General features: G+C 37.7%; 1 protein-coding gene across 17 annotated transcripts in view; it reads left to right on the top strand.

Annotated features, from left to right (window-relative positions):
* FUT10 (fucosyltransferase 10) overlaps positions 1 to 27,970 on the top strand; it is a 362,801-nt gene that overhangs the window by 213,755 nt on the left and 121,076 nt on the right. For 7 of the 17 annotated variants that reach the window (XR_011377117.1, XR_011377116.1, XR_011377115.1 and 4 more), the window contains 4 exons: positions 16,872 to 16,984; positions 18,914 to 19,005; positions 21,036 to 21,297; positions 23,739 to 24,024. The exons of 2 other annotated variants lie outside the window; for them this stretch is intronic. The gene's annotated coding sequence lies outside the window, so the exon portion shown is untranslated. Of the gene's footprint in view, positions 1 to 16,871; positions 16,985 to 18,913; positions 21,298 to 23,738; positions 24,025 to 27,970 lie in introns of all 17 variants that reach the window. 8 more of the 17 variants (XR_011377110.1, XR_011377107.1, XR_011377109.1 and 5 more) reach the window with 6 other exon arrangements.

Raw genomic sequence — 27,970 nt, 5'->3', positions numbered from 1 at the left:
GAAATAACAATGTCACATAATTCTCCTTGGGTTAACCCAGACACACACATTTACCACTAGTGGGTCTTCTAGTCTTTGTGGTTTTTCTTTATCTCATTTGGCCCTTTGCTGTCCACTGACTTCTACCTGGCGTTCAATGTAGAGTCTAAGCGCTGAAGGTTGCAAATACAATGCAGGTAGGGGATTCAGAGAGACAAGAGGCATATGAAAGCTGTTTCATTATTTGTCCATATGTGAGTACTGAAATGATTTTTATTAAAAAACTAGTTAGGGCTTCCCTGGTGGCGCAGTGACTGAGAGTCCGCTTGCCAATGCAGGGGACATGGGTTCGTGCCCTGGTCTGGGAAGATCCCACATGCCGCGGAGCGGCTGGGCCCGTGAGCCATGGCCGCTGAGCCTGCGCGTCCGGAGCCTGTGCTCCGCGGCGGTAGAGGCCACGGCAGTGAGAGGCCTGCGTACCGCAAAAAACAAAACAAAACAAAAAAAACAACTAGTTATCCTAATTATATGGTGATTTTATTACACACGGGGCTATCCATGTGTAAGACTAATTCCCTGTAAGCTAGTGCAGAACTTTTATATGAGTATGCTTACAGAACGCTCCAGAGAAAAACTGATAATCTGGGAATGATGGGAATAGAACTTGCTAGAGTTTTGTTGTGAGAAACTTTATAATAGTCATTCTTAATAAAGATGTGTGTTCTTCCTTCCAGAATTACTTGAATGCATTTTTGACAACGTATAACAGCTTGTAAAGACTGTAGGGATCTCACCCCTCTGGGTTGAGAGTCGTCTTTGCAATGATTCCATTTTACCATAAAGGATGTGCTGTTCATTAGTTGTGCTAAAGCTGAAACAGGAGTATGAATTACTAGGTTAGAGCTTTAATAACCTCACATGATAAGATTCAGGTAAAACTAGGGTAGAGGTCATATACTACAGATAGATAAACTTGAAACTGGCCTTTTTGTCAGGTACCTGTGATAATTGAGGAAAAATGCAGAGACCATAAGAAATTAACTTTTTTGTCCTTATGTAGGGGTCATAAGAAAAGTTTTGGTATAAATTAGCTCTGAGGGGCCTAGGAAGATGGAACTCACTCTTCAGGGTAGGAAAGGAAGCCAGGATCTGTGAAGTTGTACCAACTGTTTTTTAAACTTGGAATATCAGAAACCTCTACCTTGAACGTGACTATCTTTATTGCTTTGTTACTGTCTAGAACTAAGTTCTCTTCCTCTTTCCTTTAGTATTGAATGACCTTCTCTTGACATCATTTTCTTGTCTCTGTTAAATGAAGTATTTTTGTCCATGTTTAAGCAATTGGTGAACTTGAGAAAGTTGGGAATCAGACAAGAATCCTAGAGCAGTGCTGTCCAATGGAACATTCTCTGACGATAGAAATGTTCTATACTTATGCAGTCCAATATGGTAGCCACTAACCACTGGCTAACCACTGAGTTTTTGAAATGTGACTAGGGTGACTGAGAAACAAAATTCTAAATTGTATTAAATTTTAATTTAAATGACCACAGGTGTCTAGTGGCTAAACTGTGAAACAGCTAAGCTCAAGGAGGAAAATAAACTCAGGTGAGATATTCAGGACTTATTTCATTATAATTCCTTTCATCTAGAGATATTTCTAGAGCTCTTCACTTTTAAAACCTTCAAAATTTTATAATTTGTTTCATTGAAGGAAGCCATTCATTTATAAGCTGTCTCTGAATTATTTTGCTCAAATGCACAAAGCTGCTTTCCAACGTGTCCTTTCTTTCAAGGATGCTTATTCATTCCCTTCTTGACCTGACCACACAGCATCCTTCCCCATATTCATGAGACATACAAGGGCAAGCACATAGGAACTGTATGAAGAGGGTTGTATATATAGACACTGAACATCCTCAGCTTGCAAGAGGCTGGCTTGCAAAGGTTCATTTGTGAATTATGGTTTTGAAACTTAGGATAGATTTTCCCACTGACTCAGGTTACGTGAGCAATATACTCAACTCATTTAACCCAAAATGTACGTGAAGTTATATTTGCTTTACAAAATCCTCAAAAATGATAAAGTTGCAATTCTAATACAAATACAAAACCATAAATAAAATAAATGTGACAGGGACTTCCCTGGCAGTCCAGTGGTTAAGACGTCGCCTTCCAATGCAGGGGGTGCAGGTTCTATCCTTGGTCGGGAGCTAAGATCCCACATGCCTCGGGGCCAAAAAAACCCGAAAACATAAAACAGAAGCAATATTGTAACAAATTCAATAAAGACTTTAAAAATGGTCCACATTAAAAAAAATAAATAAATGTGACAGTTTTCTATTTAGGGTGAGAGAGGCAAGAAATAGAGGGACCCAAGATGTGCATAGTTTTCTTGAGAGGGGGGGTAAAGAAAGGATGTCAGTGAGGAAGATGTTAGATTAGAGAGTTCAGCAAACCACCTTTGAAGCAGCGCCCTCATCACTGTGCAGTGAGGACGAAGTATGGGGAGAGGGCAGCTGTCCAAGGAGAGGTGCTGAACGTTTCTGAGTTGATTGTTAAAAACTGGTTGGGGAGGGAGTGGAGTAATACCTCTACTCTCGGTAGTTTTTTATTATTTTTAAACAGGACTCTCAAAAGATACCTGAATGACATGGGACTTAATTTCTTCTCAATAAGCTCTAGGAATTAGTCTTCTCAGGCAGGCTTGGCAAGCCTATTCTCCCCATGGATTTGGGAAGAAGAGAAAAATATGTGAGAAATGTCTTTGTTGTAACTGTATCTCCAGGATATAACACAGGGTCTGACAGAGCAGTTGCTGAACACGTGACTGAGGTAATAATGACAGAGTGAATGCTATGACTCTTGCGCAGAGCTGTTTGTCCAGGAAGGAAACAAAGCAGAGGCTCTAACCTATGGACATTTTGTTTGCATTCTTCTGAGGGTTAAGGACCCTTAGCCTTCCTTAGGCTCTTCTGTAGAGATAGAAATAGTCTACATTTATGTCTTAATTACAGTTAAAGTTTATAGAAGCTTTTACTTGTATGGAATTTGGTCACTTCATTTAATTTCTTTAAATTATCCGTACACTCTCCTTTTTGTACTGCAGTCTGCTTTACACGTTTGGTAAATGAAAGATTCTAAGGGGCTTGCCATCATACTGACACCTGCAATTCATCTCTCTTGGGCCCTGTGTGAGAGAGACTTGGAAAAATGCAGCCTTCAGTCGACCATGGGGATGAGCTGTTCTTTTTCATGGTGTGACTGAAGTTCTAGTTAGCCCTTGACCGCTTCCTGGGATGCTACTATCATATTCAGATAGAAAAAATGATAGCTTAAATAAAAACTTAGAAACAGATGGTTTTCATCTAAAATTTAACCTCCTTTGAGAATTTCTACATCCACTCAGGCATCCTTTATTCCCCCCATACTTTTGAGATTTTATCTTTTCAAAACATTTTGATCAAATAGACTGGCTGACTTCTGCTTTTGGACAACATGGAGTAACAGGGACAGATTTATTCTCTTGACTGAAACAACGAAAAAGAAAAAAGGCCATATATAAGAAAACAATGATATTCAGAAACTGGACCTCAGGCAGCACAAGGCACTGGTCCCTAAGAGAGGGTAAACTGATAAGCTGAGCCCTATGATTGCTCCAGCTTACTTCCTAGAGAGAGTTTGAGGCCACTGTACAGGAAGGGGGACCCAAGTGAACTGATGATAGTCAATTCCTAGATACTGTGTAATTACGTTTGTAAATTTTCCAGCTGGACCTTTGTACTAGAGATATTTCCATGAAGGTTTATGTTCTGGCCATGTCCACAGCCGCCTTCTGGGGAAAATTGCACTCTCCCCTTCTTTCTGATTAAAGTTGCCATGGCATAGCGCGTGCAATGATCAATCAGTGACCATCCTCATCCTCTGGTTTTGACTGATGGGGCCAGGGATCAATGTTCACGCTTAGGTGGAAAATAAAGGTGTTGCTTGGCAAGAACTTTAACCCAATATCTTGCTCCGTGTTGGATAGTAATTAATTGAGCCACTCAGATCTTCTCTCTTGGAGAGCATAAATGCCAAAAAAAAAAAAAAAAAAGAGGGGGACTTCCCTGGTGGCGCAGTGGTTGAGAGTCCGCCTGCCAATGCAGGGGACACGGGTTCGTGCCCTGGTCCGGGAGGATCCCACATGCCGCGGAGCGGCTGGGCCCGTGAGCCATGGCTGCTGAGCCTGCGCGTCCAGAGCCTGTGCTCCGCAACGGGAGAGGCCACAGCAGTGAGAGGCCCGCGTACCGCAAAAAAAAAAAAAAAAAAAAAGAGGGCACCTAGAACTCAGGTTGTGTCTCAAAAGACTGAGCTATTATCTTGGTTTAACACAAAGCCTGATATATATCCCAGTCTTAAGGAAACCACAGTGCAGAGTGACTATACAGTTGCCGATATGATTTTTCTGTTTTCTTTCACAATAAATTACTATTACCAAAGGTCATATATTTGTGTTTTTTCTTACAAACTAAACTAGCTTCTTTATTCTTATCAATAATAATAGATAGCTATGGTTGAGTCCTTACTGTGAACTAAGCCCACATATTATAGCGTCTCCCCAACAGTCTTGTAGAAAAATATATTATTATTACTAATACAATTTTACAGATTATAGCCCAAGGTCAAATTATTAATATGTATCAGAGGTGGGATTCAAGCCCCAGTTCAAGTTCATCTGACCACCAATTTATACCCCTTTTCTTCCTCTGGTTACCTGCCATTGATCAATATTTCTTCCACCTAAGTTAATCAGGATACCTAAAAAAAGATGAATCTCAGGGTGTATATTGAACTCAAAACCTGTTTTCAATGTTTTTTTATTTTTGGATAATTATTACTAAAATTGGATCTGTTTTTCTTGGGTGAGTTGTCAGTTAACCACTATTAAAATTCCAGTTAGAATACTTCTGAATAACCAATTTCCAAGTAATTAAATAAGAGGCTGTCTTCTTTTTGAGAAAATGTTAGCTGACAACAAACATGTTTTTAGCTAATTGATTTCAAATTAAAGGCATTGTAAGTGGTATTTTACTGCCAGGAAGGAGAACTGAATTCTTCTCAGAAAGATTAATATTTCTAATCAAAGAAACACACATACAATTCTCACTTTCAGGTAGAGTCACTTTAGATGGAATTGTATGCTAAGGAAATAGAATTGGTTGCAATCTATGAATATAGTGTGGTTTGAAAAGGTGATTTCAAAAAGTTCAATCAGAAAAGTTCAATGCAGAAAATATAATTTCTTTTAGGAATTATTATGTATATCATCACAACTTAGATTAGCAAATTTGTGTCTTTTGAGCCTACTAAGTAGGTAAAAATCTGGCATAGTTTAGAATATAAGGAAATCTGGAATATAAACTGTTGGACTACACAACAGAAGTGGCTTGAATTCATTGGTATTTTTGGCAAAGGACTAATAATTGCTGTCAGTTTTCCAAAGAACTACAGAAGGAGACTAGGAAAGGAAATATTGTAAAAATTATTAAACCCTGTCACATTATAGCATCCATAGACTCCCAGACAGTATCCCATATTATACTTTTTCTAAGATTAAAAGGAAAAACTATATGTTAAGACTTCAGCACTTTGAAGGTGCTGAGCAGAGAATGTTTTAGAGCAATCATTGTTAAAAACAAAAACCTAAAAGACATAAAACACGACCAGTTTCCTTTGAATTGGACCCTCTTTTTGAGAGCTGTGTGTGTGAATTCAGGTGTCCCCCCGCCCTCTGTTTTGGTCGTTTTAAGGATACAAAAAACCTTATTAGTGAAGGTAACTTATCATTAGTGTCATTATTATTAAGATACTGCAGCACATAATGAAGTCAAACAATACTAAAAAGCACACAGTAATTGAGTCTCCCTTTCGACCTAGACTCAGGAAGATGATTGTCATCAACAGTTTCTCTGTGTCTTTAGTAAAAAATTTCAATTGTTCACATATATACATATGTATTTACATAATGAGAGTATTTCTATTGAATACTTACTATTCCACTATATATGTTCTGTAATATACACATATGTATTACTAAATAGAATATCTTAGTGACACCTTCATAGCAACATGTATATATATCTACTTTATTCTTTCTAACTGCTGTACACTATTCTTTTATGTAGGCGTAATGTTATTTATTTAACCAGTCCCCTATTGACAGACAATTAGAGTTCTTTGAGATCTTTGCTATTGTTATGCTGCAGTGAGTATGCCTGTATATACGTCTTTGGTAATGTTCAAATACACTTGTTAGATACATTTTTAGAAGTGGAATTGCTCAGCTAAAGGGTATCTGCATATTTAATTTTGATCATGTCAAATTACCCTCCAAAGAAATTTTTGCTAATTATACTTCTATCAAAAATGAAAAACAGTGAGTCTTCATCAACATGGTAAAACTGATCTTTGTTCATCTAGGTGAAAATAAGTTGTTGTTTTACTTTTTATTCTATTGATTTCAAATAAAACTGAAAAACTTCAAAAAATTTTAAACTATCTTTTTTCTATAAAATGCATGCTTTGCTCCTATTTCTATTAATATTTTGGTTTATTCCTCAATCGATTTGTAAGAATGCTTCATAAATTATGGAAATTACCGAAATACACTTTCTTATTAGATTTACTTGGTGAAAGCAATACATGTCTATGATTGTAGACATTTAAGGACATTACCAGTAATGACTAATACTCAAGTTTGATTAGCCTTTGATAAATATTGACACAATAACTTCATACTAATTTGTTAGAGGTCAAAAGAGAATGTTCCCTATGCATCATTTGTTTAGTCATGTGTACTTTCTGTATACTTTGCAGTAAAATTTACACAAAGTACAATATATAGGCACTAGGGATTATTCTGCTCCATTAGAGTGGCTCTTTCCTTGAACTTAAGTAGTTTCCTCATAGTTTGTGTTGATGAGTGTTCAGCTGAGGACTTGAGGAAAGCCCTCTGTTACTCTCCAAATCTCTGTCTCTGCAGCCCTCTCCTTTCTGGTACTTTGCCACGTGAACTCTAGATGCCTTACCCTCCTCAGACGCCCACTTCTCTCTCCTCAATGCAGGAAGACTCTTACTCAATCCAGAGTTATTCCAAACATTTCAGCAAAAGAGCCAGTGAATTCTTTTTCTTAAACCAGATTGCATAAGGATTTTTGTTATTTGCATTGAAACAATCCCACCTGTTTATTGAACTTTATGGAGCTATTTTTTATAACATGTTTTGACAAATATGGTAAGAATTCCAGCGAAGCACAGAGTACCTCTGCAGGGGTCCATTAAAATATAGTTTAATGGGCTTCATCTGTCTAATTCAAGAGTACTTATCGGACTACTAGAGGGAAGAATAGACTAAGTAACTTGATATAATTCTCCACAAATATTATTCTTTCAAACAATTACATATTATACAAATGGTTTATTTGCTTCATCTTATTATGAATATTATACATACTCAGTATAAAACACATACATGTACACATACATATCACCATTACCACCATTAAAAATATTATAAATTATAAAATAAAGATCATCCAAAATATTATGACCCAGTGGTAATATCCATCTCTATTGCACAAGAAAATTCTTAATTCGCAGATGTCCATAAGCAGGGTATACAAGGGCTATTCTGGATCCCGTTCTCTTCTTTCTTCACTTTATCATTCTTCGTAAGACTTAAATTTTAATACAGTTAATCCTCCATTTCTTTCCTTTTAATTGGTCCTTTTTGTGTGTCTTATCAGTGAAAACTTTCCCTCTCCAAGATTACAACTATATTCTCATATATATTCTTCTAAAATTCTTAAAGTTTCATCTTCACATTTAAGAGTTGAATCGACTTAGAATTGATTTTTGTATATGGTGTGAGGTAGAAATCTAATATATATACATATATATATTTTTTCCTATATGGATAATCAAATTTTCCAACCTGTTTTTTGAGCAGTCTGTTTTTCCCCCTTTGATTTGTATTGCTCACCTCTGCCTGGTGAGCAATACATGAGTCTGTTTCTGGGTTCTTTATTCTAATCCATTAGCCGGTTTGTCTATACTTGCCTCACAGTGCTAATTACTGAATATTTAAAGTGGTCCTAGCTGATAGGAAGTCTCCTTATCACATTCTGCCTCAAAATCAACTTGACTATTCTTGGTTCTTTGCTCTTCCATATGAACCTTAGTAGAGTTCTCTAGTTTACCACACACACACAAATCTGTTGGAGCTTTGGTCCAAACTTAACAGAGTTTACAGATTAATTTGAAGAAGTGACATCTTTTTGACACAAAATCATCCAGTCCATGAAAGTTACATAGCTATTCATTTATTTGGATCTTCTTTTAGGAGTTTTAATATTGTGTTATTATTTTCTTCATAGACATTTTTAGACTTAGTCCTTTATTTTTGTTGTTGTTACTTTGTTGGGATATCTTTCTATTTAGTTTTATGGAAATAGAACATTATATTGTATCAGGAAACAAGAGAATATTCCTTCAAAAAGAGAGTGATCAACAATTCAAACTGCTCCTGAAGGATAATGATGAAGAAATAGCTGTGGATTTGACAATTAGAAAGACACTGGTATCACTTAAGAGACTATATATTGGCTCAGATATATGTACATTTGAATTCCAGCGCCATCTGTCATTAAGCTATATGAGTTGAAGTACTCCACTGAGTAAAGTGATAAGGTCTTCACCACAGGATTATTGTGTGGGTTACGTGAGTCAAAATGTGTAAAGCATGTAATATTTCCCAGCTAATAAGCTATGAAAAGAAGAGGAAGATATGACAGCAGATTAAAAGAATATTAGAATGGAAAATAGGATTTTTCTTAGACCACCAAAGAGTTAAATCTGTGGATAGGAAAAGGGGAAAATTCTAGTTAATAAATAGACCTGGAAGATATTTAAAATAAGACTGATCAAACAAGAGTGATCAAATGGAACAGGATAGAAAGCCCAGAGATAAACCCACACACATATGGTCACTTTGTCTTTGATAAAGGAGGCAAGAATATACAATGGAGAAAAGACAGCCTCTTCAATAAGTGGTGCTGGGAAAACTGGACAGCTACATGGAAAAGAATGAAATTAGAACACTTCCTAACACCATACACAAAAATAAACTCAAAATGGATTAAAGACCTAAATATAGGCCAGACACTGTAAAACTCTTAGAGGAAAACTAGGAAGAACACTCTTTGACATTAATCACAGCAAGATCCTTTTTGACCCACCTCCTAGAGAAATGGAAATAAAAACAAAAATAAACAAATGGGACCTAATGAAACTTCAAAGCTTTTGCACAGCAAAGGGAACCATAAACAAGATGAAAAGACAACCCTCAGAATGGGAGAAAACATTTGCAAATGAAGCAACTGACAAAGGATTAATCTCCAAAATATACAAGCAGCTCACACAGCTCAATATCAAAAACCAAACAATCCAATCCAAAAATGGGCAGAAGACCTAAACAGACGTTTCTCCAAAAAAGATACACAGATTGCCAACAAACACATGAAAGGATGCCCAACATCACTAATCATTAGAGAAACACAAATCAAAACTACAATGAGGTATCACCTCACACCGGTCAGAGTGGCCATCATCAAAAAATCTAGAAACAATAAATGCTGGAGAGGGCGTGGAAAAAAGGGAACCCTCTTGCACTGTTGGTGGGAATGTAAGTTGATACAGTCACTATGGAGAACAGTATGGAGGTTCCTTAAAAAACTACAAATAGAACTACCATATGACCCATCAGTCCCACTACTGGGCATATACCCTGAGGAAAACCGTAATTCAAAGAGAGTCATGTACCACAATGTTCACTGTAGCACTATTTACAATAGCCAGGACATGGAAGCAACCTAAGTGTCCATTGACAGATGAAAGGTTAAAGAAGATGTGGCACATATATACAATGGAATATTCCTGAGCCGTAAAAAGAAATGAAATTGAGTTATTTGTAGTGAAGTGGAGGGACCTAGAGTCTGTCATATACAGTGAAGTAAATCAGAAAAAGAAAAACAAATACCATATACTAACACATATATATGGAATCTAAAAAAAAAAAAAAAGGTTCTGAATAACCTAGGGGCAGGACAGGAATAAAGATGCAGACATAGAGAATGGACTTGAGGACACAGGGAGGGGGAAGGGTAAACTGGGATGAAGTGAGAGAGTGGCATGGATATATATACACTACCAAAAGTAAAATAGATAGATAGCTAGTGGGAAGCAGCTGCACAGCACAGGGAGATCAGCTTGGTGCTTTGTGATCACCTAGAGGGGTGGGATAGGGAGGGTGGGAGGGAGACACAAGAGGGAGGAGATATGGGGATATATGTATACATACAGCTGATTCACTTTGTTATACAGCAGAAATGAACACAACATTGTAAAGCAATTATACTCCAATAAAGATGTTAAAAAAAAAAAAAAGAGTGATCAAAGCAGAGTGGATAGTCTCAAAAGTAGACAGTGTGACAGAGCAGAAAGTGGGATGAGGAATGAGACACTTGAACCAAATGGGAAAACAATATTTTGGAGCCATTTAGCATAGTGTCAAGTAGCCTTACACTTGTCCACATCCCATAAACATATATTTGATTTTCATCATGTTATGATTTTTTTTTCAAAATGATATCATTAGAAATAGTTAACATATTCTTCTTAGTAATGAAGGAATTGTGTTATAAATTTTATAGTGTGCCAAAAACGATTAAACTGAAAAGCAAATGTTAGTGTTATGGTTTGGATTAAGCTATCTAGAATATTCAATAAATCAGAATCACTCCTTGCCTGGTGATAGTATATAAAGGAACTTTTATTATAGCTTAGTGGTAAATTTATTTGGGTTGTTAAGGCCCCTCTGAAGAGTAACTGGGACTGAATGGATGACAAACTTGGAAAGATTATGAAGTTAAAAGAAAAAGGAGATAAAGCAAAAGAAATAAATCCTTAATCCTTTGTTCAGGAAATGTTTAGTCTTATTGTGTCCAATAAATCAGAGAAACACAATCAAAATGTCAAGATTCAATAAGCATCATCCTCTCTTGTAACTTCTTCTCCCATTTTCTTTCTTAACAACAGTTCTTTGTATTTCTGATTTTAACCAGACCAAGCCTTTTTGCAACTGCATGCATTTTAAGTCTCATTTATATTAGGGGATGACTCTAGGTTAAAAAATAAGGGAAGGGGCTTCCCTGGTGGCACAGTGGTTAAGAATCCAGCTGCCAATGCAGGGGACATGGGTTTAAGCCCTGGTCCAGGAATATCCCACGTACCGCGGAGCAACTAAGCCCATGCGCCACAACTACTGAGCCTGTGCTCTAGAGCCTGCGAGTCACATCTACTGAGCCCACGTGCCACAAGTACTGAAGCCCGCACACCTAGAGCCTGTGCTGCACAACAAGAGAAGCCACTGCAATGAGAAGCCCGCGCACCACAGCGAAGAGTAGTCCCCGCTCGTCGCAGCTAGAGAAAGCCCGTGCACAGCAATGAAGACCAAATGCAGCCAAAAATAAATAAATAAAATAAATAATTTTTTAAAAAAAATAAGGGAAGGAATGAAGGTGGGAAATAAGAAAGGAGGATAAGAAACAAATAAGGAAGGAAGGGAAGAATAAAAAGAAGAGAAACAAGCAACGAAGTGTCAATTGAAAACAATAGCAGAAGGATGTGCAGCAAACTAAATAGACACCTCCAGTTCTCAAACTCGATTTACCCTTTAAAAGCAATTTTTTTTGACCCAATAAGAGCACATGTTACTCTCTTACAGATTCACAATGTACATTAGCACATTAAGGACTTGGAGAGGGAATCAGTTTAACTTGTTTAACTCGACATTTCCCAAACGTATGTTCATGGTATGTACATGGCTCCTTGTGAAACAACTATTAATGCCATAGAAATTTAATTCCCATGGAGCACACTTCAGGAAAAACTGGAGCTCACAAATTCAATTGCATGTATTACTGAATTTTATTTTCTTCCTCTTAAGCACAGCTTCTCTTTTTTTTTCCAGCTTCATTGAGACATAATTGACATGTAACATTGTGTAAGTTGAAGGTATACAATCAGTTAATTCAATACACTTACATATTGCAATAATGATCACCGCCATAGCGTTAGCTAACATTTCCATTACATTACACAATTACTATTTCTTTTTTGCAATAAGAACATTTGAGATCTAGTCTCTCAGGAACTTTCAAGTATATAACGCAGTATAATTAACTATAATCATCATGCTGCATATTAGCTCCCCAGAACTTATTCATCTTATAATCAGAAGTTTGTATCTTTTGACAGATTTTCTTATCTTTGGCTGGATTATCATGCTGTATCAGTTGTGAAGCATGTCATTATACAATGCTCAATATCCACTATTCCAGGATATACTGTCCATTAGATATATGTATCACATGCTTTCTAAGCCATGGTTCTTTGGTCTTTGAAGATATGGTTTAAATAAAAGAAAAAATGAAATGGGCTGAGAGATCCCCAGGCCTCTATTTTGAAAGATAGGTAGGTAGAATCATGGCCTCTAGAAAAGGTCATGCCCTGATCCTTGGAATCTATGAATGTGACTTTACATGGCAAAAGGGACTTTACAGATGTGACTAGGAGAAGAATCTAGAGATGGAGAAGTTATTTTGGATTATTTAGGTGGCCTTAACCTGATCGATCACCTGAGTCCTTAAAAGTAGAGAATGTTTCCCTGGTGCAAGACAACCAGACAGATGGTAGCATGAGAAGGACCATTGTTAGCTTAGAAGGTGGGGGAAGGGAACCATGAGCTATAGAATGTGGCAGCCTCTAGAAGCTGGAAAAGGCCTTTGGAAAGGAATACAGCCCTGTTGATATCTCAATTTTATCCCAGTAAGACCTGTGTCAGACTTCTGACCTATAGAACTGTAAGATAATATATTTGTAAAGTTTGAGTCATCAGTTTGGGGGAATTTATAATGGCAGCAATAAAAATCGAATTCCATAAATAAGTATGCAAGAAGGTAGGATAGAAAATATTTGGATTAAACCACCTCCTCTAGTAAAAAATGATTTAACACACTTGTATTCTGGCACTGTCATAGGCAGAATTCTAAGATAGCCTCCAAGATTCCTGGTATATACACAATTTTCCCAGTTATTCAATCAAACACAGGTCTGAGTGCTGCTGCAAAAGTGCAGATTAATTGAGGTCCCATAATTGTTGACCTGAAAATAGGAGATTATCCTTTATGGACCTGACAGGTTATTACCTGACAGGTAATCAGGTGAGCCCTTAAAAAGGATGGGGTTCGGGCTTCCCTGGTGGTGCAGTGGTTGGGAGTCCGCCTGCTGATGCAGGGAACACGGGTTCCTGCCCCGGTCCGGGAAGATACCACGTGCCGCGGAGTGGCTGGGCCCGTGAGCCATGGTCGCTGAGCCGGCGCGTCCGGAGCCTGTGCTCTGCAACGGGAGTGGCCACAGCAGTGAGAGGCCCGCGTACCACAACAACAACAACAAACAAACAAACAAAAAGGATGGGGTTCTTGCTAGCGCGAGAGATTCAAAGAATGAGAGAAATTTGACACAAGGGGGATTCTCCATTGCTAGCTCGGAAGATCTCCATTGTTTGTTGTAAAATTGTGGGCAGTCTCCAAGAGTTGAGTGGGCCCCAGCTGATAGCCAGCAAAGAAATAAGGACTTCAGTCCTACAACCACAAAGAACTGTACTCTGCCAACAATGTGAATGAGCTTGAAGAGCACCCATAGTTCCAGATGAGAGCATAGTCAACATCTTGATTTCAGCTTCATAAAATCCTAGGCAGAAAGCCCAGTCTTACTGTGCCTTGACTGTTGACCTTCAGAACTATGACTTAATAAATGGTCTTGTTTTAAACTGCTAACCGTGTGGTAATCTGTTACACATCAATAGAAAACTAATTCAGGCACATAATGACATAATTTTTAAAAGTTATCTAAAACTCCATTTCAGTCAATGATAGCATTTTCATGGGGCCTGAGGGAAGCACTTTCCATCAGATCATATACCTTTGAGGAAAATTATTTATCCTCGTATGTGTCACAGAGCCCATCCCCATGCACTGTAGACTCGAACGAATAGGTTTTGATTTGAGTTAAAAAGATTCCACACCCCCATCATATTGGGGATCATTTTAAGGGATGTTCAACTTTAAACACCTCTACTCTCATGATGCCAATTTCCTATTTTCATTTGGCAAAACAAGCTTACTCTGTTTATTGAAAAGATGAAATATGCTTCTATCAAAAGACTAATAATGATCATGTCTCTCGAGTATGAGAGTAGACTTCAAGGCATTGCATCGGGGGGAATTGAATGGAGAACACCAGGTCTGCTCCAGTGCCCAGTGACTGGTAATGCTCCAGGGTGCTTGCTGATGTTACTAATAGAAGTGACCAGGATTTGGTGAGGAAATGCCCAGAGGGCACTGCATCTGAGTCAGGGGTCCGCAGGTCTTAAAAGCACAAATACTTACTGACTTCTGTCTTGATTGATTCTCTTGGCCTCCGTGCTAGAAGTTGAACGAACCATACTAAGACAAGGGACTCAAAAGGAGAGGGAGTAGGCAGACAATACTCAGGAATAAAAGAACAATGCCAATGCGGAAGTCAGGACCCAGGTCTAAGAATAATAGACCACGCCACAGTGGAAAGAACCTGGTTCTCATTTTGCTCATTTGTGAAATCAGGTTTGGCAAGGGAACGCGTTGCAATCCCATTTGATACAGACGAGCAAAATTTCTTTTTGGTGGACCTCAACCTGAATTCCAGGTTGTAGATAAACAGGGACCTGCAAAGGGAAGTATGTGGTGGAAGCAATTGGTGAAAGTCTCTCCCAACTTTCTCTATCCCAATCAGAAGTAGAACACATGTAGAAAAATATATGTTGTGTTAACATTAAACCATAGTAATAAGAAAATATTTGGGTGGATGATAAGACTTAAAACACAGTTGTCTTTTATCATGAAATTAAAACAATTTGTACCTAACAAAATGAAGAACTCTTACACCTAAGAGTTTTAAAGGAAAGCAATTCCTTGCTCATATAAATATGTCTGCTATGGCAACAGGAATTTTAAATCTGTGAGGAGCTAATATTAAGTGACAGGTTCTCTAGATCAGCTCTGTAAATGCAAGGCATTATTTGATTTAGATATAAGATTTTCATCACTTAATCATATAATTCAGTGAGATATCTTTATTCTAACCTGAACTTCTTTTCAGAAGACTTGAATCACAAAGAGAGATATTGGCAAGAGATAATGATTTGTTAAATGTATGAGACAATTATTTTAGAGATTAACATTGTGTATATAAAATCTACTGATTGGACACCTGATTTTATAGCAAGTATATTTTGAGTTAAAAAAGTGAGAAAAAATATTTTTGTATGCTTATGGCACACACTGTCTAACATTTTTTCTTTTAAGGGTGCTATGTAAAAAACATTATCACTATCAAAAAGTAAAAGTTATTAGTTATCCAGAATTTGTTCAGTGTAAAGGTTGGACCTATTGTAATCTTTTGAGTCAAAAGTGAGTTGCCTCTGTACTTTGATGGAGAAAAATCATTTTCCAGTTTGGGACAATGTTACTAAAGTGATTCTTAGAGACTGAAATGGAATAATTCTTTTGTATAGATGCATAGTAATCTATTTAGAAAACATAAAAGCACTAAAGAATATATGCCCCACATTTAACCTTAGGGAAGTCCAATGATCTCTAAAAGATGCATGGGCTCTGTGTGTACTGAGGGGGATGGAGGGATGCTCAATGTCAGGACGGGTGTCATTGTCCGTGCCCTCACTGGAGTTGTGGGCAGAACATGTATGGCAGTAATAATGCTAAGCTGTATCTAGAATAATCTGGAATCTTCCAGTTGGACAAATTTTTGATCAAATAGATCAGATTTGGATGTTCTTAGTTATAATACCAATTGAATCTTTGATATGCCTCAGTCTTCATGGATGTTATTAATTGCATTTCACTGCTGTTACTTTGCACCTATGTGATAGTGTGATGCTTGAGCAACGTCAGATAGCAGGGTTTGTGGAGTAACCAGACAGCCACACTGGAAGCACCAGTTGTGCTCCTAATCTTTCCCCTGGGTTTAGCTTTAATTTTTAATGAGTTTGCCTCTGCTGAAGAGCCAAATCTCTAATACCCGGTATGGGGAATGATGCGTGAGTTATTAAAACATATAAGAGCTTAGACAATGAGAAGGGAAAGGGCTACACCCTCAGTTGTTGAATTGGTTGTAAAACAAATTCCTGGGGATTTAATGAATAAAATTTCTGTTGGCCTCACATTTGGAATTAATGAGGTGGAAAATATGAAATAACATGTAACAGCCTTGCAACACAGAGAACCAGACCTAGGAGAGTTTATTTTGGAGAAGGAACGTTTTCTAATCTTAGGTTCCTGTTTAGACTTATGACCACTAGCTGGCATGTGAATTCTAGTTAAACTCAGAAACTGTTTATTTTTGTAATTTTTGTCTGGGACTTTTCTCAATTTTTTGACTGTCAATAAAAAGGCTGACTGGCCGAGAGCTTAAACCAGGCCCCGCTGGAGTTCACTGAAGAACTTCAGTCAACAACTATTTGTCTGACACTGGTCTCAGGCTGGGGAGAAGGTTGGGAAAAAAAACCACATTCTGGGAAACTGGAGGCCTGGGATTAGTTCTAGCTCTACCACTAGTTAGCTGCAGGTCTCAGGACAGTTATCTAACCTTCCTGGGCCTTGTCACTAGGTAAGTTCCCCAAAGTTTAACTTGAGAAACAGTAAGCTCCAGGTTGACAGATCTGGTTTTCCTAACAGTGCCTCCATCAGACTGCTGCCAAAGTTTAGGAAACAAAGAATGTTTGGTCATCTGGGACTCGGGGCAGTTTCCTAACACCTGCAGGACTCACTGCTTTGGAACATCCTTGATGGTACGTAGCAAAACACATGACGTATATAGATAATTCCAATCCAATCCAAAGCGGTGCCTGGCAAAATGTTCCAGAGCATTCGTGTGTCTTTCTGCAATGTGACAGACATTCTCATGAAATTCCTGCAGCATATCTCTTGGACAGTTATTGATGTATGACGTACATAGAGGAAAGTGCTCCAATCTGAAGGGTCCTGCTCTCCTAGTCTTCACAAACTGAACACATCTGACTAATCGGTTTCCAAATCAAGAAATAGAACGTAAGCAGGGCCACAGAACCTTGCTTGCTTCCTCTTCAGTCATTTCCTCGCCCAAGGGTAGCCACTGTTTCTAATGGCATAGAGTGGTTTTAAAATGTCCAAAAAAACCCAGATGGAAAACGGAGATTGCCAGGTCCTAATTTAGAGATCTTGACATGTCATTCAGAAATCTAATCCTTTGCCTGTGCCTGGATGAATAGGTACTACCCTTTTGGAAAACAGTTTGGTACTGTGTCTCAAGATCTCTTAACACATTTATTCTATTCCATTCTTGGATTATCCAAGGAAATCCAAGATTTCCAGATTATCCAAGGAAAATCTGCTTAAAAAAGGATGACTTCAGGGCTTCCCTGGTGGTGCAGTGGTTGAGAATCTCCTGCCAATGCAGGGGACACGGGTTCGAGCCCTGGTCTGGGAGGATCCCACATGCCGCGGAGCAACTGGGCCCATGAGCCACAATTACTGAGCCTGTGCATCTGGAGCCCGTGATCCACAACTACTGAGCACGCGTGCCACGAAGACCGTGCTCCGCACCAAGAGAGGCCGCGATAGGAAGAGGCCCGCGCACCGCGATGAAGAGCGGCCCCCGCTTGCCACACCTAGAGAAAGCCCTCGCACAGAAACGAAGACCCAACACAGCCATAAATAAATAAATTTAAAAAATTCACGACATATGTCAATATTTAGCTAGTGTTGATGAATTTATTCTATTAAAAAAAAGGATGACTTCATATTTATGAATATTTTCACTTCACAGTTATCTGTAATTATTAAACCAGAAGAGTAGCTCAGACATTCAACAATGGCTGAATCATTAATGAGTTCACAGATACAAACAATGAAACATTAAGCAGCTGTTAAAAGGGAAGACAGGGAAAGTACTTATCTTGTAATGTGTAGTAAAAAATTGAAAACAAAACAAAACAAAACAAACAAACAAACAAAAAAAAATTGAAAGTGCGAAATTACACTATCCTAGAACCATATCTTTGTAAAACTGAAATATATATGGACAAGAACTGGAAAATATTTATGGAGAGATGTTGGTTGCTTTCTATATCTGTTATGTTGTAAAATTGTTATTGTAATAAAAGTCTGATGGGGTAAAAAAAAAAAAAAAATGACCGGTAGCTGTGAACGATTTTAGTTCCATGGTCAATTAAGCCTTCACAGAAATATAAAAATTTGAGTCTAAATTAAAGTGACAGTCTGAGACCTGCCATTCTTGATATTTCCAGGTATTCAAATTCTAATGTAGAATTCACAGGAATATTTTCCATAATGGACATCCCCAGAAGCAAACATTTTCTTTTAAAGGGATCATCACAACCCTCTGAATTGTTTGTTTATGGTTCAGGAATCTTTACTGGCCTGTTGGATTGGCAGAAGTCTCCTCTAAGGACCTCAAAATTTATCCCTGCTGGCACTGCTGATTTGACCAGATTATGTCTCACCCAGTCATTGGCTGAGCCTCATATAGGCCTGTTTTCACAGTTAACTGTCAGCACTGGGCTCTTCCCAATTAATATCAGACTAATGCCACTTCCAGCAGCTTGGCAACCTGCCCCTTGAGTTTACCATCTGTCACTGCTGCTGTTTTTAACTGATAAACCCCCCATCTCAGGCTTAACCCAATAAGTGTATTTCTTGCCTGTGTCATTCTTAAACAGGTGTTCTAATTGGCAGGCAGCATCTCCTAGGCAGTGATGCTTCATAGATCGGCAACATGTGGTTTCCAAGTTGGCTGTCCTTGCTGGAAGAGGTAAGAGAATGAAGGATTCATGGCGGAGGTTTTTATGGGTCAAGCCTAGAAGTGGTACGCCTCCCCTCCACTCATATACCATTGACCCCAACTTAATCACATGGCCAGATCTAACTGCAAGAGATACTGGGAAGTACAGTCTGTCTTTGAGCCCAAGAAGAGGAGAAATGGGGTTTGATGAATAGCTAGTTTCTGACACACATACAACTGTACAACTATTTTCAGAGTATTTAAATTTTTAAAATTACTTTTCCCTTTGTTGCATTATTCGTGATTTCTCACATGTGAATGTTAAAAATTATTCCAATTTGTCTCTGAAACATCTATTATAATTATAATTTTGCTGTACATTTTTCAAGCTATATATATACATATATATATAGTACACATATATACATGTAAAATATGTGTGTGTATGCATAATGCAAGGTTACATAGTTACATAGGCCAGATCCAGAACTTGAGACCAGGATTTATAACTGTGAGTCCACTGAGTGGTTTCATTTTACTATACTTCAATATCAAATATATAGAGAAGATGACAAAAAGGTCCATGAGTCAATACTTTTGATTAATATCATCTCTACTTTAAATTCCAGTACTGAGTAGTAAATATCTAGATAACTATCTTACATTTTAGAGCCACTAGGGCATCAAATATTGGGATCTTTTTGTAATTACCTTTGCTACTTCTTCCATTCTTTTTCTCTTAGTATTAAATATTTCTTTATCAGTTTGACTCAGAGATTTATCATAATCACTCTGGCAACTGAGGAGTTAGAGCGAGGCATAGATAGGTAAATAGATATGGCAGAAGGCTGAGCTTTCTAAAAATTACAAAGGTACAGAGACCAAACTCACATCATTTGCCTACCCCCTTTCCCCATATCCAGTAAAGGGTATCCAATGGGAGGACAGCAGAAAAAAAACCATGGTCCCTTTAAAGTACAAAAACTGATATGGTGCTTGAATCAGAAATCTGACTACAAAAGCAACAAGAGGAGTGGGCTGAGCTAGGTGGGTATGACAAGCTTTGAGCCATGATGATGACACCAGTGTCTCTGTGTCACTGCCCAGGCCAGACAGCTGCTTCTCATTATCACTGCCAAGTAGGATGCCAGGAGAGAGTAGAAAATTGTGCATAAAGAAACAAACTAAAATTCAGATAAACTCAGAGAGGAATTAGCTAGTTAGTGAGAAACGCTAAAAAGCCAGAACCATCTGGTGTAGGAAAAACTACCCTAAAAGGGACTGTCAACATTACAAATAGCAAAAGAACAGATAGTCTTCCCAGGGTAGAATGAGGGGAGGTGTTTTATTGTGGTCTGATAAGGTGAGTAATATAGAAGGATTGTTTCCAGGCAGCTGCTGCCCATTAGATGAAGGTGGTGAGAGACTCCACGGAGAGCCTTTCAGACAAAGTTATGTGAAAGTATGCACACACCAGAAACTATTGAAGATATTAGATTGATCGTGCTCCAAGTTCTATTGTGGCTAGAATGTTTTCTGGGCAAAGGGAAAAAGGCCAGGTTTGGATTGACAATACGTCTTAAACACTTAATAAAAAATTATATTATATTAATTCCTTTATATCCTCTGTTATTTGTCCAAGAGACGAAATACGATTCAGATTGTCTTCACAGGACTCTACTGATTGAAAAAGACATTGCTTGGCTTTCTTTTTCTCTTTCAATTCCTTAATTTTGGTTTTTTTTTTTTTGTTTTTTTGAATTTCAACTTTAAACTCATCGAAGGTAGAACCAACATTTATTGATGGTTTACTGCTTCCCAGACCTTGTCTCAATACTTTACCTCTTGTAACCCTCCATACAACCCTGTAAAGGAAATAACTGTAAAAATCACATTTCGCAAATGAGGAAACTGCTTCGCTTAAGGATACAGTAATTGGCAGAACCAGAAAATTTATTGTATTTCTTAGTGCAAAGGTCATGCTCTTTTCCTAGAAGAGATGTGAGGATCCCCAACACTGGGTTTGAGCTTGACTGATTTTTCAGCATTTTCTCTTACAGTTAACATAGCAGCTTCTTCAATTTTCCTCTACTTTCTGCTCTTGGAGGCAACACTGGAGCCTCGGTCACTGTGTTTCTTGTAATCTTGGGCAAGTCACTTCACTTTGTCCAGTAGTAAAATGATGAGATTGGACTAGAGGAAATCACAGATCTCAACCAGCTTTGACAAATCTCCAGTCCAAGGACCAGGATGTGCCAACCTTTCAGCCACACTTCTTAACGCGATACCTATGAAGAATCTAGGAGCATTTTCCATTGCCAGGTAATGTCTCCCCTCACTTCTCCCCTCTTTGTAGGTAACTCTTTTTTAAAAGGTAAAAGTGGGGAAACTTCTCTGTTTGGCATCCACACTCAGAAAGCCTGGTGTGATGGTGAACATCAATTTGCAATTCATCAAGATGAATTCAAGCCATCAGTCATTTAACCCATCTGCAATCATCAGGAAAATACCTAAGTCACAATTGGAAGACTCATGCATTTTTCCAGAAAGTAGAAAGTGTTTGCCTCTTTTCTAGACTGGCAGCTGGCTAAAAGTGCTTACTCAAAAGACTATTGCTGAGAGGGGTGATGTCTAACCATTACGGGAAATTGGTTGCATATGTAAATTTACACCTCTCTTTATCCTTACTGACTTAGTGTTTTTGTGATACTTGTATCCTCACAGGAGCAAATGATAGGAAAGCATGGCAATTTCACTTACCCATGGAAGCAATTCACAAAAAAATAATAAAACAAGAACAGATCTCTTTCTCCACTGTGCTTGTGAACTTTTTTGGGCAGATGAAGCATATCTTTCCTTTAGTATAAAATCCCTTTACACCTCACACGAAGTGATCTATTTGCTCAGTTATTTACTCAATATCATTAAATATCTGTTTAACCCATCTAAGGGGCAAGTTACTTCTCCCATGAAACATTTTCTTACCTATAAAGTGGCCAAAAATAATATGGGCTTATAGAGTTATTACATGAAGTAATTAAGAAAATGCATGACAGTGCCTCCCTTCTCTGTGAAAAGTACTTGTCAGTCATTGTATAGAGTAAAAAAAGATGATTTTGTAAGGAAATGGATCAAGTCCTCAAGAAGTTGCAGTTTGCTAAGAAAAATAAGGTATGTTCATCGATCCCCCAAAGTTACAGAAGGAAGTGGCATGTATGAAAGAAAAATATAGAAAAAATGCCAGAGGAGTTTGGAGAAGAGAGGATACTTCTAGGATTATAAGACACAATATTTTGCACAAGGCATTTGAACTCCACTTTTAAGGATGGATAGGATTTGGACATAAACAAATGGAGGAGAGAGAATAGAGTTACTTCCTGAAGGTGCAGCGTGAGAATAGAACTAAGAAATAGTTATCATAAGAGAATAACCAATGGTCCGGTTTAGTTGGAGTATGTGGTTTATGGAGGGGGCAATGGTAAATAAGGTTGGAAATGTAAGTATGACTAGATTGAAGATGGGTTTCAGTGCTTTTATTCTGGAGGCCAAGATTGGGGGTGATAGTGAGAATAGAGAGGTTATGAGGTGGAGTGGATGTGTAATGAAAGAGAACAGAAAGTTCAGTGAGGGACATATTGGATTTGAGATGTACCAAGAGCCTTCTTGTTGGATTGCTAGGGAGAACCGAGAACTGGGACACTGGAGGAGAGGTACATGGTGGGGTACCTTGGCTGTACCTTTATAGCAAGCAACTTCCAATATAATTCAGTAGACTAGAACTGCCTCGAAAGACTTTTGTAAACACAGAGCCTCAGCAATTCCATCACTTATCTCAATCTAGCCACTGAAGGGAGTAGAGGTGACATAAGAAGTGAGAGTGAGTTTATTCAAATTTTAAAATAAAATTTGAAAAAGATCTGCTGAAGGTGTTGAGGACCAAGAAGTACCATACTGCATACATTTTGGATTCAATTTATAGTGTATTCATGATGGTCTGGGGTGAAGGAACCTTAATAAGCCCTCAAACCAATTAACTGAAATAAGTTATTGATAAGGACAAAAAAAAATGAGCAAATAATACACCTTAACTACACAAGTGCCAAGAGTGATCCCAAGATAAAAAATGACTGATGTGTAAAAGGCAATACAATCCAAAGGAAAAATGAATTGCTAACAAGTTGCTTTTTTAAATATTTTAATGTGGTAAGTTGCCATTCACATGGAAGGATTTTCTGATATGAGGATCAAAAGGAAATTTCTGGCAGCAAAAATTATTGACATAGAAAATTCAAGGGAAGCAGTGAAAATCCCATTAGCATGTCAGGGAGCCTTATCTGTAGTTTATTTTCTGCAGCTTGATTTTGTTGATGGAGACTGGCTACAAAGATTAGGAGCCATAAAGATAAGAAAAGTTGACAGACAGAAAAGGTACCTTGAAAACAGTACAGGATGCAGAATAATATCTTAACACCCTATAACTCTGAAAATATCAAATAAAAGACTCCCTGCCATAAAACCTCAGGAAAATAACTCTGTGCAGTAATATAGGGAGAATATTTATTGGAAGGACCAATTTTCTTCATGGGCTTTGGGCCTATTTAGTACTGTAATGCGTATCAGAAATCTCTGCTATGATTTCTCATAATTTTGTGTCTAACAGGAAGACTTCCTGTAAAATATAAGGGCTTAGGCAATACACGTAGAGTGAATTCTCCAGAAAGTCAGAAAATAAAGTCAACATGACTTGTTTTCTCACTATTTAGGGTCTGAAATCAGAAGACCTGGCTGACACCGATCTTTGAGTTGATCCTGTGAGTAAATAAATAGTGGGAACAGAGACTAGAAAGATCTGCAGAGACTTTGAAATTCAGGTTTAAAACTTTTGACTTATTTTAAATAAGAAACAACAGGCCCCGAATGGAGTCACTTGTGCTCAGCCCCACATCAGCAAACCAAGATTTAATACCTAACCTAATTACAGTTTCTGTATCTTCCAGGCTTGACATTTTAAACCGATTGGCCTGGAATTTCCTGATCCACACTAATGAGGTAATCTTCAGGTGACAAGGTGACCTTGCCTGAAATAATCCTTCCTTTTGTTTTTGACTTCCTTGTCTCACTCCTCTTTTGCCTTTAAAAACCTTCCATTTTGTACAGGTCCTCAGAGTGCCTTTCTACTTGCTAGCTGGGATGCTGCCCAATTCATGAATCATTGTATAAAGTTGATTCGATCTTCAAAATTTACTCATTCGAAATTTGTTTTTTCACAGATTATATCCTTCTGGAAAAAAAAAAAGAAAAAGGATAGCTATGTGAGGTCTGGGGGGGTGGGGTGGGGGGAGGGTGGTAGGCAGTAATATGACCAAATCTGTATTTTATAAAGAGTTGTCTGACAGGTGTAGAATAAGTGGAAATAAGAGATTTGAACTAGGAAGAAAGGTTAAGAAGTTTTTTGTTTGTTTGTTTTGTTCTGTTTTTTTTTGGCTGCGCTGTGAGGCTTGCGGGATCTTAGTTCCCCAACCAGGGATTGAACCCATGCCCTCGTCAGTGAAAGTGCTGAGTCCTAACCACTGGACTGCCAAGGTATTCCCAGGCTCAGAAGTTCTTATAAAGCCTGATCTAGATAGTGGCAGACAGCATGGTCCAAGAAGTGTTTCTCAAGTAGAATGATAGGGTTAGAGGAAAAAAGATCACTGTTATATCTTTTAGTGAACGTCAAAATAAAGTTTTTTAGTCTTCACCTAAGATTTTGCTCTAAATATTAAAGGATAATGTGATTGAATGTAATATTCTAGATTGACAGTTATTTTCATGCACACTTGGAACATACTACTCTACTGCCTCTGGACTTCATTGTTGATGAGATGTTTGCTGTCAGTCTATCAATAACTTTCCTTTGCTAATTTTTATGATTTTCTCTTTATTCTTTATTTTCACTATGTGACCAAGGTATGGATTTATTTTTATTGTATTTTTATTTCTTGCTTGATTCTAGAGGTAAATTTTTGATCTAAAAATTCAGTTTTTAATCAATATTCTGGAATATTCCTAGCAATTAATTCTCAAAGGTAGCCTACCACCATTCCTTCCTTTCTCTGCTTCTGCAGTTTTTATTAAACATTAGATATTAGGCGTCTCAATCTATCTTTCATGTCTCTTAACTTCTCAATATTTTTTTCCCTTTTACTTTCTAGACTGCATTCTGGGTAAGCATCTCAGTACCATTTCCAAACTCACTAATTAGCTCTTTTACAGATTTCAAGTTAGAATGTATCCCACCTACTGCAGTTTTAAAATTTCAAGGATTAATGTAAGTTTGATGTTCAAATTGTCTAATTGATTCTTGAAATCAATTGATCCACATGATTTTGTTTCATTTCTGTTTACATTGTTTCAAGACTTTATGTTCTTTTCAAGATGGCAGTTATGCCTTGGTTTATTTCCTTAAACACAATGTACTTATTTTAAAGTTTTCCCCAAACTGTTCAATGAAGAGAATTTCATATTGAGTATTTTGATTTTTGATTGCAATGGTTTTCTTAGCATTAGAATTCTTCAAGTGTTTGTAATATTGCCCTGCAGGAGGCCTCTCTCTCTCTTCTCTCTCAGATGCGCACACACACACACACACACACACACACACACACACACACACAGTCTCTTTAGAGTCTGGAGTCTCCAAAATGAATAAAAGAAAGAAGATGCATGGGAGTTACCAATTCAGGAAGACAAGTTTCTCTTACAAGGACTGACAGTTTGGTAGCAACCTTAGAAGTCTCTCACTACTGATAGTTCTGGGAAGTATGTAAAACTAATCTTTTATCAGCATCTTGTATAGCATTTACCTTGTGTATTATATTTATCAAATATGTATTAAATACATATTTTTTGAACTCATTTCTTAGTAACCATGCTAAAGAAAATTGCAAAACCACTCAAAATCATACCTACAAAAGGAAACTAAAGCCCTATAATTATATAGAGGTCTTCTAGAAGCATTGAAAAGTTATACCATTTCCAGAAGGAAAAAAAATAATAAAACGTTACTGCAACTATTAATCCAGGTCTGAAACTCCCATGTACTATATTAGGAAAGTAAGAGACCAGAGCAGATGTAGTCAGGATGTGCTCATTATCATAAAGTCTGGGAATGTGAGCCCCACAGAGAAAAGGTTGACAGCAAGAGAAGAAATGAGCAGAAAGGAAGAATTAAGGAGATGCTAAAGGGTTTAACATGAGGAGGGGTTTACAAAAGACAAGCTATGTTAATTGGAAATATAGAAGCGTTAATAAAAAATGAGACTGACTGAATGCCCATAGAAGATGTTAACCCAAGGTCTGGAGAGATTTAGGAAAGGAGGAGACATCATAATAAGAACTATAATATATTATATTTGTACAGCAAATTACTTTTTATGAAGCATTTCTACAGACTTTATCTTATGTGAACTTTACAACCACCCTATGAAGTAGAATAATTATTATTTAGGTTCACTGGTAGTAACATATATTGAGCAGCTTCTTTGTGCTAAGAAATTTCACCTGTTTATACAGTTTAACAGAGAACGTGGATTCAAATATCAGCTCTTCTATTTATAAGCTAGGAGGCCTGGGGCAAGTTACTTAATATCTCTATTCTTCCATACCCATTTTTTCAGATGACACATGTATGTGTTAAGATATGATATTTGTTTTTCTCTTTCTGACTTACTTCACTCTGTCTGACAGTCTCTAGGTCCATCCATGTCTCTGCAAATGACCCAATTTCATTCCTTTTTATGGCTGAGTAATATTCAATTGTATATATATGTACCACATCTTCTTTATCCATTCCTCTGTTGATGGACATTTAGGTTGCTTCCATGTCCTGGCTATCGTAAATAGTGCTGCAATGCAGACAGAGAGAACAAACATATGGATACCAAGGGGGCAAAGGGAGGGGTGGGATGAATTGAGAGATTGGGATTGACATATATACACTATTGATGCTATGTATAAGATAAGTAACTAATGAGAACCTACCATATAGCACAGGGAACTCTACTCAATGCTCTGTGGTGACCTAAATGAGAAGGAAATCCAAGAAAGAGGGGATATATGTATATGTATAGCTGATCCACTTTGCTGTACAGTAGAAACTAACACAATATTGTAGAGCAACTATACTCCAATAAAAAATGTATATATCTCTGGTCTTCCTTACATATAAGATGGATCTAATAAAAGTTCTTATTGAAAGCGTTGCTGTGAGGCCTCAATGACTTAAGACATTTAAAGTACTTACAACAGGGAATTCCCTGGTGGTTCTGTGGTTGGAACTCTGCGCTTTCACTGCTGAGGGCCCGGGTTCAATTCCTGATTGGGGAACTATGATCCCACGGGCTGTGCGCTGCAGCCAAAAATAAATAAATAAAGTACTTAAAACAGAGCCTGGCACATAGCAAGGGCCTTTTAAATGTTATGTATAATCATAATGATGATAATAATCATTATTTTCTTTTCTGATGAAGACATGAGGTCCTGAAAAGTCATGTTCTTGATCAAGATCACATAATTACTCATGTTAAAAACTCAAAGCTGGATTCTCACTCCAAATTCTATGCTTTTCTAGGAACATTGCGTATTGCTTCAGTTGTAGTTTGTGACGCTGTTGAGACAGAATATTAATATAAGAAATGAAAGAGTATGTGATGTATAAAAACAAGCTGGAGACAGCCATTAGGAGAAGAGTCCTCAGGTCAAGTGATTACGTCAAAGAATGTAGATGAAGAAGCTTCCAAAGAGCTGTTTTAGCTTTGTGTTCTTAGTGTTTGGTACAGTATGTGACACCCCCTAGGTGAAACTGAATTACTTTTTGGCCATCTAATAACCATTCTCCATTGAAAAGTAAGACTCCAAATGGCCTTTGGGAAACCACCTCTAACCCACTCTCAGTCATGGTATTTGGGTGAGAATGACTCCTAATCACCCCCTAGCTACAGGGGTGGATGGTAAT

Source organism: Globicephala melas, chromosome 21 (genome assembly GCF_963455315.2).
Source record: "Globicephala melas chromosome 21, mGloMel1.2, whole genome shotgun sequence".
Classification (NCBI taxonomy): domain Eukaryota; kingdom Metazoa; phylum Chordata; class Mammalia; order Artiodactyla; family Delphinidae; genus Globicephala; species Globicephala melas.
The sequence above is the reverse complement of the archived record's forward strand: the minus strand, read 5'-3'. Positions and strand labels throughout refer to the sequence as shown.